Below are 13,092 nucleotides of genomic sequence, written 5' to 3'. Positions count from 1 at the left end.
ATCAATCATTTATTTGATTGACTTAGATTACGATATTTGATTATGAAAATAATCAATTACTTATTTGATTGACTTAAATTACGTGATTTATTTATGGAACAATTATGAGATAAATTGAGTAGATAGCAAATAGCATAGCGGTGACCTATTGATCACTATATAAAGGACATTCGGTTATGGTCCCCAAGACATTAAATCAATTATTGTTATCTATTCTCTCCATCGGAATAGATTACGAAGGACCCATTAGGCGATTCAGTTGAGGAATACCGTAATACCAATTGTTCGAGTTCACAGTTCCGCATCTAAGAACTAGATGGATCCAGGCATATTATATCAGTTTTTTTCCTTTTTCATATAAATTGCTATAGGACATATGGATTGGAGATATGCTGAGTGCATTATCAATGAAACTTTTCCATTGTATACTTCTATAATTCTGCACTCCAAGTTGAATTGGGGTAGGTGTTTTGTGTTGTGTAGGTTTGGAGGGTTAGGAGGATGAACGCATTTTGTGTTAGTAATGGCAGCAGTAATTAGGGGCTGGTGTAGTTGGTAAATAAATTAATGTATAAACAAAAATTCTTAGTTGTTTCTTTTTATGAAGGCAGTTTGTATTAATTTATTGAAGACAGAGAATTTTAAATGTACATAAATATATTTGTGTATTTAGGATAGTGATAGAAACTGGAGATGTTATTTAAAAACAAACCGAAAAAGAGTTAAGATGAAAAAATTTAGAAGCATAGTGTCAATTTGTAGAAAATGGAAGTGTGGAAAAAACCACAGTTTGGCCCACAAATTACATATGAAGAGCTCAAATCCAGATTCACATAAATGTAACTAAAATGAGTTAAGGACAAAGATTCAATTCAAGAAGCATTTACAAAATCAAGCTCGAAAAATTCATAGAACTAAGCACAAACATAAACAAACTTTGTGAGAAAGCAATGCCATCGGAGCCGACAACCCAGCTGGATGGCTTCATGCATGCACCCTGCTGCCATCTTCTCAAGTCAAAACTTTGTTGCTTTATATGCTTACTATTGTGTTTCGTTGACAAGAAATGATACAATACCCAATTAGGATAGAGACCCATCATTGCAATTATTAATGTGCAGTAGGATGAGAGAGGTAAAATGACCAATTCACACCCGTTTATCTTCCAGAAGCCCAAATATTGATGAGAGTGAGAGCTACACTCAAATTAATATGGGCTCGGCGTTGAAGCTTTTCCCTTAACTTTCTTCTTCAAAATCTTCACAACAGTTTTGGGAAGCTTCAAATTTCCAGCGGCGAGAAACTTCCAAAGAGGTGAATGCATTCTGTTGCATTGTTCACCACAGAACCATTCATACTCGGGCAATGCATGCAGTTTGTATGAAACCATTAACTAAGAAAAGAATCATTAAGTTGTTTCATAGCAAACCCTTAAATAATTCATCCTTTTCTCTCTCAAACATCCGACCTGAAATTCTCTTTCACACTGCAAAGAAAACAAAGTCATTGTCATCATGCTACTGCAATGTTAGGATTTTAAAAATAAATCGAAAGTAGAATGAATAGATTCACATCAATTTTATAGTATCAAGAACTTCTTATATTTATAAAGAATATTTAAAAAATTAAACTTCATTAAGTTTTTGGATACGATGAAAAACACTTGAAAAAAAAAATACTAGATAAAGATTTTATTTTGTAGAAAATCCAAACACACAAAACAGTAAACAAACACCAACAAAGAATTTCGACTTGTGGCTCAGATTTATAACGCTAACCCTTATTAACAAAAGGAGGCAAAAATACCTCTATCCTATCCAAAGAACCCTAATCCTTAGTGAAACAACTCAAAATAGAGAAAATCACACCTAACAAACTCACTAATCTCTCCACAAATATCCCACTGAATAATTGCGTCTCGATAATTTAAAGCAAACCAAAAACGAGTGAACGCAAACGGAGAAGGGAGAACACTTTTCAGAGAGAGATTACAAGAGGTTGCCCATATATGAGAATGAAGGGCAACACTCATATATATATATATATATACATATATATATCCACATATATGAATGAATAGACAACTATAATTACACTCCTAGAATGAACGCATCAGATCGCATCCTGGGACGGGTTGGGATATACACCAGATGTGGGTCAAGGTCAGCCGAAACTCACCTTAGGTTTATAAATTAAAAAAAAAAAATTATATACATGATAATTCTCTGTCAATAAAAATGAATTGAATTAACAAAAGGAGGCAAAAACAGGAGGATCGAACTCGGTCCAACACCACCGGAGACGCCTTTATCCTCTCCAAAGAACCCTAATCCCTAGTGAAAGAACTCAAAATAGAGAAAATCATACCTTAGAAATCACTAATCTCTCCGAAAATATCCACGGAATAATTGCCTCTCTAAAACTAGACCCATCGGAAATCTCAAGCAAACCGAGAAGAGCGAATCCAAACGGAGAAGAGAGAACTGTATTAATACAAGCGGCTGGCGTATATCTCTCAATGAAGGGCAACACTCCTATATAAATACACATATATATATATATTAACGGATAGGCAACTAGAATTACAACCCTAGAATGAACGGATGCGCAAATTGGGTCACTGGGTCGGGCTATGCACCGGATGTGGTAATAAAAATGAAAAATTATATTTGATTGAGTAACTATGACACAAGAGTGCATAGAGAAACATATGGTTATTTTTTACTTTTTTTTAACAAAAAAATTATACAATCCACTGTATATTAATACATTACAAATATTAAGCTTCCATTTAATTTTTAAAGACATTAAATGATGCAAAATCTTCAAAAGTTAAAACAAAATGAATGGATTTTGAAATATGAGCACACATTCCGTTAAAGCTAAATAAATCTAAACAAATCATTCTTTATAAAATCCGAAATGAATAAAGCTAGCATATCATCATTGTCTGGTCATTGATCAAGATATTCATGGAGAAAGAATTACCCCTACGAAAACAAATACATCCGCAAACTTTATCAGCATTTTGTTTTATTTATTTGCATTCTATTTTAAATGTAAAAAAGTTTTTTGAATAACTTGTTTTTTCGAATGTTCCTACAAATGAAGCATTTATATATGTCATCTTCACAATGATATCTCTACTACCACTGCTGCTCGGCGTGTTGGCACTCACCTAGATTGGAATTAAGATTCACACCAAAAACACAAGGCAAATACAAGGAAGAAGAATAGAACAGTAGTAAAATCTGTTTTTTTTGTTTTCTGGAATTCACTCTGTTTTTTTTTTTTTTTTTTTTTTTTTTTTTTTTTTTTAACGAATGAAAATCAAACATAAACCAAATGAAAACTAAATGCACAACCTGAAACTGTTAAAAACATTTTCATATTCAAATGTACCAATTATGTCTCAATTACTTCCACCATTAATTACCAAATTGAATTTTTTTTTTACCACGTTAATAAAATAAGAATTATTTATTGTTTTTCCCCCTTAATTCTGATTTTTGTCACCAAGATTCTTCAACCCCAATAGACTTCTCATCTCGATATACTTGACTCGTGGTAATGCTTCGGTCAATATGTCAGTTTGTTGCTCTTCTCCACTAACATGCTTCACGCTAATGATCTCTTTTTCAACACATTCACGTATAAAATGATATCTCGCATCTATGTGTTTGCTACGACCATGAAACACTGGATTTTTCATTAGCTCTATTGCTGATTTATTATCAACGAACAGCGTCACTCTCGAGCTTTCCCATCCAGTTAAGTCCTTTAAAAAATTCCTTAACCATACAGCTTGGCACGCAGCCGCTGTTGCTGCCATAAACTTTGCTTCGCAAGACGATAGAGCCACAGTTTATTGCTTCTGAAATAACCACGCAATTGGATTATACGAGAAGTAAAACACTGTCCCGGTGGTGCTCTTTCGATCATCAAAATCTATTCCACAGCTGCTGTCACTGTAGCCTGCTAACTTTCCATTGCCTCCTCTTGTGTAGGCCAAACCATATTGCACCATACCTTTCAAGTATCGAAGTACCTGTTTCACTGCCTTCAGATGGCTTTCTTTTGGACTGCTCATATAACGACTAGCAACCCCTACAGATTAAGCAAGGTATGGCCTTGTATGAGTCAAGTATCGAAGACGGCCAATGAGTTGGTGATAATTTGTTGCATTCACAGGTGTGCCTTCCTCATCCTTCGATAAGCTAAATTTTGCATCCATCGGCCACTTTGTTGGGTTACAGTCCCACATTCCAGCTGCTAGTAGAATCCGTTTTGTATACCCCGCTTGACTTATCTCTATGCCTTTCTCACTTTCCCGCACTTCTATTCCCAAGAAGTATGTCAACAGCCCCAAGCACTCGTCTCGAACACCTGCTGCATTTTTCCTTTGAACCGGGTTACTTGGTCTTCATTAGATCCTATGACAATTAAATCATCCACATATACTCCAACTATCAAAATTGTGTTCGAATAATAAGTCCAAATCTTTGAGTGCCTTGTGAAGATGTATCTTCCATGCTTGTGGCGGTGGGCCTAATCCATAGAGGGCCTTGTATAGACGGTATACCATATGCTCCTTCCCTTTAGCAACAAAACCATCGGGTTAAGACACATATACTTCTTCTTACAATTCTCCAGTTAAGAACGCCGACTTCACATCAAGATGATGGACCAACCATCCTTTCATCCCAGCTGTAGCCAATAGCAGCCTTATACTTTCCAATCGGGCCACCGGTGCAAAGACTTCATCAAAATCTATCCATTTCCGTTGAACATATCCTTTTGCGACCAATAAAGCTTTGTGTTTGACGACATTTCCATCAATATTTTTCTTGACTTCAAACACCCATTTCAGTCCGATTGGTTTGTGCCCAGGTGGAAGAGTTGTAAGCTTCCAAGTATGATTCTTTTCAATCGAACAAAATTCCATTTTCATTGCTTCTTGCCACGAAGGAACACCAGCAGCCTCTGTAAATGTTGTAGGTTCATCACCTACAAACATCAATTCATCGGATTCCTTTTCCACATGCTCCATCTCATTGTAGATATCGGTCGAAAGCCTTTAATAGGAGTGTGTTCATACGTCGAGGGGTCCACATTTGCTGCACTATTTTCGCTTGAAGGAGCTGCATTCGGAGCTGCTGCAGAATTTCCATCAGCATGCTCAGCAGGAAGTTTGGGCTGATGTTCTCTGTTGGTGTCGGCTGGTAGTTCTTCTTCCGGGATATGTTTGAAAAAATCGTTAACCCACAATTTATTTGCATCAGCCCCTTCTGTGTGTGATTGGGCCCAACTTCATTTTTTCTTTTCATAAAAAATGACATCACGAGCAACCACAACCTTCAGCTCAATTGGGTTCAACATTCGGTAGGCTTTAGAACCCGATTCAACACCCAAATAAATCTAAACAAATAAATCTTTCTAAAATCTGAAGTGAATAAAATCATATATACCTGCTGGCATATCATAATTGTGTGGTCATTGAAGATATTCATGGAGAAAGAGTTACCCCTGCAAAAACAAATACATCTGCAAACTTTCTCAGCATTTTATTTTATTATTTGCATTTCATTCTAAATGTAGAAAAGTGTTTTGAATAACTTGTCTTTTCGAATGTACCTGCAAATGAAGCATTTATATATGTCATCTTCACAAGATCATCGCTACTAGCACTGCTGCTCAGCGTCGATGCCCCTGTGGATTGAGCCGTAGGAAGGGGTGCTTGAGCATCATCCAAGGTATTCTGTTTCTCTCTGAACATGTCTTTGCAATATTCGCAATTTGTTTGTTGTCTTTAGAAGTGGAATGATGGACACATTCTGTATGAGAAACAAAGAAGAGATAATAATAGTAATAAGTTTTATAAAAAGATCAAGTTGGGGCATGAATAGCAAAAAAACAATGCACATTCAAGTGCTTCTTTGTTAAAAGAAAGTACTTAGTTCGGTGCATCTAACAGAAAATAAAAAGTAAAAAATAAAAAGAATTCATTCTTCTTCCAAATCTTCCATCTTTCTATAATGGCACAATATAGACCACTACGCCGGCATTCTTTTCAGAGCAATAGATCTGTGCTATCATGACATTCGCTGCACAAAGCATTGCCGAAAATCAGTGCAGCTTGAAGCCTTGCAGAGAGTTCCTTGAGTGATTCATTTTTCGACGTGCATATGTTTGTTGACCTGCGAAAAAAAGAAAAAGTAGTCTCAAGCTAAGACGTAGCAAAATAAACTATAGCTTAAAATAAAAAAGGTAATGCTTCACGCACAGCTCTATTTGTATGGTCGACATAAATTGTCATATTTACAGCCTAAAACTACAGACTTGTGTCGACTGAAACATTGAGGTGCAATAGAAAAATTATAGGGCAAGATTTTCTGATAAAAATAAGAAATTTAAAGAGATACTTACGGCTTTCTTCGATGACCAAACCCTGCATGCTCTTCAAACTCACTGGCACTAAGCTATTCATATATGGTGCAGTTAACAACATTTAAGATATAAAACAGTTACGATAATGAAGATAAGAGTAAAATTTTTTAGTTGGGTTTATTATCAAATAAAAACATATACCACTTTTTTACAGTACGAACAAAGGACCACATAAAATGTACAAAAAAAAAAGGAAACTTGTAAATACTTGTCCGTGCATAATATATGTCAGCCTTGTGTCATTAAGAAGAAGATTTCTTTTTAAAATCGATGTGTTCATCACCCTTAAAAAGTGGACGTGATATGTTAGGATACCAATAGTAACTTCGACATCATAAGAGTTGACACAGCTTTGGATGATCCGAACCCGACCATAGAAAGACCAATCACAACCCGGACCAAGTCGAAGTTACTTATTTGCTAGGAAGTTATGATCCCTTAATCTTAATCAAGATATATGACTTAGATTTAATTGTCACTCAAGATGTGCGGCTTAGATTAATTCACCACTTAGTATATATAGTGTCTTGTATTTTCTTGTTGCACACACTACCTAGACTTGAGAGAACAATTAGAAAGGGTTTACCTTTGCTATCTTTGGAGAGATTCCTTAATATTGGAGTGATTACAGCTGCCTAGAAGGCAAATCAATTATTAGAGCTTCGGATGCAATTTCGTAAGAGATGAAACACGTATCGGCAGCCTGGGACAGTCTTTGGATTCTTGAAAGTGCTCGCTCGAGAAGAGTTATTGCTTTTGGAATTCGATTTATCCTAATTTTCTTTCGATTCTTCATTTGTAAGTTTGATTTGCCATTTTCCCAAATGTATTACATATTTCATTTCGAGTTTGATTTATGGAGATGATCGTAATCCATGTCATAAATTGGTATCAGAGCGGTTTTTTATTTTTTTCATAAGATTTCGAAGCTATTTTGTTCACAACATGTTCGATCATGTATCTCTATGTCCTACTTGTTTTAATTCATGTTAAAAAATATGTTTAACACATGTTGTTTGGAGATAGTTCATGGTTTCTTGAAATAACCAAATTGTTGTTGCAAAAATTCCTCTCTAGTGGAAATGAAAGCTACTTCCAATCCATTGTTAGTTGCCAAACATGTGTTATGTTGTTGAATTCGTCTCTCAAGAAACACAAATAGTAGTGATTTTTTTACGGCACTAACAAGCTTTGTTGTTTCCTAAGTGTTCTTAGACCTTGATTGAGTATTATAGTTGGTTTTGAGTCTATACACATCAAATGATCAAAGAATTGAGTGAATTGGGGATTCGAAGTTTGAATTTATGAGTTTTGTCGGTAAATCATATTTTGGCCATAATTTTGCATCCGAACTCTGATTTACTATTATGGGGAGGTTTTGGAATGGACATCGAATCCTTCAAGTGTTGGTCCAGATATTGCGGAGAAACAAAAAGGCGATCCGTCAAGTGCACAAAGGCTTGACGCGGAGGTATGAGGGACCGTTCGAGGTGGTGAAGAAAGTCGGCACTCGATTCTATTGACTCAACCAACCCGATGACTTCAAGATCCACCCGGTCTTCTATGTAAGTTTTTTGAAGCCATATCATAAATATTAGGAGGACCCATCCCGAAATGACTCACACCGTGCTCCACCTACTACCACGGTGTCATACGAGAAGAAGGTTACGGAGATCATGGCGGATCGCAAGATGGGCAAGCAGAGAATGCCCCGTTGAACTGAGTACTTTGTCCGGTAGAAAGGTGCTCCGGTTAGTGAGGCAATATGGAAGAAGGAGCAAGACCTATGGAAATTCAAGTCCCACATCGAGGCATACTGAGCGAGGACTTGACAAGGACGTCAAGGCTTAGGTGGGGGAGAATTGTCACGATTGGGCTTCGAGGTGGTCGCAGTACAGTGGTTTTCACATACTTAGGAATTTTTCTTGTGCAAGAGAATTTACTCAAACTCGGCAGAAGGTTCTAGACCTGAAATATTCCCTAGCATATTCTAGACTCGGAATATTCTCTGGTATACTCTGGAACCATTTTGGAAGGTGTTATAGAATATTCTAGAGCGTTGTAAATATGGATTTGATAGTTGTACATTCTAGAATAGTCTTGTAAAGTCCTTGGCCTATAAAAGGACCACCACCCCTCTCATTTGTATCGTTCAAGCATTGACAATCAACGTGTTTATAAGTTTATCTTCACACTTTCTCTCTCTATTAAACTTTTGGCATTGTGGTGCTTAACTGGGTTGGGAAGCCTGCCTTAGTAGCCGATGGAGTAAGTTGCTAAGAAGTGCACGGTTACTTCGACGATTGAAGTTAACCCATGACACGTGTATGATATATGTCCAACTTGCGCCATCAAGAAGAAACTTTTCTTTTAAAATTGATTTGTTCATCATCTCAATATTCCTACAAAATGGAAGTGCAATGTTAGGAAACCAATAGATAACTTCGACATCATAAGAGTGGTCATTTTTATTTAGTATTTTTTTGTTCTCTTTCAGCTCAGATTGAGGTTGACGATAGTTCAATGTATTTTTGAAAGTCTAACCGAATAAGTCTTATATATGTTCTATTTATTTATTTGTTTTAAAGTATCTTGTGAACTTCATGACTACACAAAAATTGTTTATGTAGTAGTGTTCAACATGAATGCAATTTTAGTACAATTTTCTTTTGCTAGATGACTAAGCATAAGTGAAGTATAAAATTACATCCTCTATTGAAGATTTAATTAAAACATACTTTTAAAAATTTAGTTATTGTAAATCACTTACAATCTATTTATAGTTGTCACTGTGAGAGTGAAGAATGTAATAATCGAACCCAACAACATTGATGTAAATCAATAGTATCAAACAACAAAATAAGCTAATAGTAATAATAATAATAATTATTATTATGATAATAGTAATTATAATAATAACTGAAAACAAAAAATGCATGTGGGCATATGTACACAAGTCTTGACCCAATCATAAGAGAATGTGCTTCTTAGCCATGTGGGCATACGTACACAAGTCTTGTTTCCTTTTGCTGAATCGAGTTCTCTCACACCTCGTCATGACTTGGACATCTCCTCTTTCTTTGATCATGATATTGTCGATGCCCTTAAACCATCTGATGTGGAGAATGTCACACCCCAATTCGACCACCATATGTCTCATGCATTTATGATATACCCCCTCCTACGTGTATGATTACTAGTCCGGGTGAGGAGTGTGTTTTAGTACTGGTCTGGATGAGACTTTTCCGTAATTGCGTACAACTCCAGCAGCTGGTCCTGCACCTCCTCTTCCAAAAGCTGCTTCACCACATCCTACTCCAGAAGCTGCTTCTGCACCTCCTTCCCGACTTATGTTGCACCCCAAGGATCCATTAACTGCTAGGTCCCTCAATACTCCACTCAACGACAATGGACTATCACAGGTCCGCTCTCATACCAACTGTGACACCCCGACCCACGATTCATACTAGACAGGGCGTGTTGCCAAGGATCCATCAATTGCTAGGTCTCTTAATAGTCCAATCAACAACAATGGGATGTCGCAGAGCGGCTCTGATACCTTTTGTGACACCTCGGTTGGACCGGGCGTGTCGGGATTAGACTAGCCCCACAGGTCACACAAGTCCTCTCCAGTGCCCTTTGTTCTCACTCACATGGACCCTGGGACACTCAAATTACTCTATGTAAGCAAGCTTAACTTTAGAGTTCTTTCAGTAGAGCTACCAAAAAATAATTTGCACATTGTTGACATGAGTAGTCTATTCAATTCATTTAACCTTTATTCAACATAGAGTATTACATCATCCCATACTCATATAATTATTCAACTCCAGGGTATTACACTCTCCCTCTTTCAGCAATTAAGATGAGGTAAGGACAAAGATTCTATTGAAGAAGTATTGTTATTATCCAGCTCAAAAAAATCATAGAACTAAGCGCAGAAATGAACGAACTTTGTGAAAAGTAGTGCCATCACTGTCTATAACCCAGCTGGATGGCATCACACAGCCCACTCCGGTGCCATCTTTAGAACTCAAAACAAACCAGTCATGGTGCCCGAAGAGTAAAACTTGTTGGCATTTTAGTGGTCTCAGAAATTCTGAGGCAATTTTTAATAGCCTCGGAATTTCCGAGACCAAATCTGAAGCAACAGGCATCATGGGCGCGTGCGGTAATGTTACCAGTTGTCTCAGAATTGTTTCGGATTTTCCGAAGCAATTTTAATATTTACAAAAAAATTAAATTCAAAATTGGATCACTAGAGAAATTTTCCGGCGACCCAAGACGCGGGATTCTCTCCCAAGCCAATAATCAGCCACAAACTGCAAACAAACTACAATTAGAAAAGGAGCCGTAGAAATAATCGAAAAAACTCAAAAAAGTAATAATACCGAACTACAATTATTCCAAAGGCTAAAAAAACTAAAAATCAGAATTAAACAAACAAACAAGATTAAGTAAAGTGTACAAACTCCACTCTGATGTTCCCTAATCAAGGAATAATTTAGGTACGACCTTAAATTAATTTCCTCAATTGAAAATAGCCCGAGAAAAACCTAATACAAATATTCAATAAATTACGAAAATATTAAATTATTTGATCATGCAATTCCTAGGCTAAGCTTGTCAACCTATTTACCATTTTATCAAACAAGTGCACAATTACAGATGCAAATGTTCTATTGGCACCCAATTGCTAAACCAATCTAAAATCCGGCCGTGATAAAAGATTAAATAAAACAATTATAGTTATGAATCACAGAAATTGCACGAATATCAATTTCATAAACAAGATGCAATTTAGATCAATACATAATCTTACAAATATAAACCTGAAATCTAAATTCAACCTTGGACTAGAATAAAGAAAACTAGCTACTGATGCTCAAAATAAAAGAATGCAATAAGATAAAGATAATGATGATCTCCTAGTGGCGCTTCCTCTCAAATGCCTCGCCCAATCCTTCAAACTATGAAATATGAGTGTAAGTTGTGATATCTCATCTCATGCCTTGGCCCCCATTTTATAGATGATCGGTTCTTCAATACGCCTTTAATCACTCAATCTCAATCATCGTGCCTACAAGTACGTCTCAATCCACGTAATCCATCACTTTCCTTGACATGCAAGCTACATGGCATGGGCGTGATTTACTCCATTCATTTGCACCAATCAATAACATAACTAAATGAGTAGAAATCTATCCATAACATTAATTATATTTTATAATTTTTATCTATATAAATATAGGACAATATATGCATCATCGATTCCCGCACACCCAAACCATGCATGCCCTCAAGCATAAACAAAAAAAGTACACGCAAGAACTTGTTGCAATCATAATCTCCACAAACAAATTCACATTATCATTACCTCAATGAAACTCAAGACATATGGAGCGCAACATGACTTCAAAAATAAATTCCAGGTTTTTTGGTCCATATTCTCCGCAGCGAAGAAGAAAGTGAAGGCTTGTGTCGTATCTTCTTTTCAAAAGTAAAGTTTTTTGAAGTTTTTTGTTCGTCTGCAAAATGTCAAACGGAAGTTCTTCAATTCAACCATTAATTCCAATCTTCAAAGGAGAGAAGTACCATCTTTGGAGTTTGAAAATGAAGACGTTATTCAAGTCTCAAGAATTGTGGGATTTGGTTGAAATTGGATTTGATGACCCAGACCCGGCTCCTGCAACACCTGATCAACAATTGTGGGAAAATCGTAGAAAAGATGCAAAGGCATTGCCACTCATCCAATCGGCATTAGAGGGTGATATTTTTCCCCGTATTGCAGCTGCGAGAACATCCAAGATGGCATGGGATATTCTGAAGCAAGAATATTTGGGTGACGACAAAGTACTTATGATTAAATTGCAAACCCTTCGGTGTGATTTTGAAACACTGAGTATGAAAGAAAAAGAATCTGTCCAAGAATATATGTCACGTGTTTCTGGTATTGTCAACCAGATGAAGTGTTATGGAGAATCTGGATCGGTCAGTGATCAGATTGTTGTCAGTAAGGTTCTCAAAAGTTTGATTACAAAATTTGATCACGTTGTTGCTGCAATTGAGGAAAGTAAGGACTTGTCAACGTATACACTTGATGAATTGATGAGTTCTCTGATGTCGCATGAAGCAAGATTGAACAGATTCTCTGAAAAATCAGTAGAAAAAGCGTTTCAAATTAGGGGGGGAGTTCAAAGGGAAAGTCTGAATTTTCTGTAAATCGTGGGCACGGCAGAGGTAGCTTTCGAGGATGAGGTCGTGGTGGAGGCAGGGGCAGGTCTTCTGAACCACGCCAATTAAAAAATCATTATCAATGCAGATATTGTAACAACTTAGGGCATAAGGAGGCTTATTGTTGGGCAAAGCAAAAGGATGAACAGAAGCAGACAAATTTTACCGAGCAAACGGAAGAAACAAGCAAATCATTTATGACACATTCATTGATGTGTGGTGATGAAAATAAAGATATTTGGTTTGTGGACAGTGATTGCTCAAATCACATGTCGGGAAATAAAGCTTTATTCAAAGATCTTGATGAAACACAAAAAGGAGAAGTTCGACTTGGTGATGGAAAGAAAATGAATATTGAAGGAAAAGGTACAATTATTGTGAAAACAATTCAAGGTGATTTTCGTCTTCTCC

The sequence above is a fragment of the Andrographis paniculata genome, unplaced genomic scaffold, assembly GCF_009805555.1.
Source record: "Andrographis paniculata isolate CXL003 unplaced genomic scaffold, ASM980555v1 Contig80END, whole genome shotgun sequence".
Classification (NCBI taxonomy): domain Eukaryota; kingdom Viridiplantae; phylum Streptophyta; class Magnoliopsida; order Lamiales; family Acanthaceae; genus Andrographis; species Andrographis paniculata.
This window is presented reverse-complemented; position numbering follows the sequence as displayed.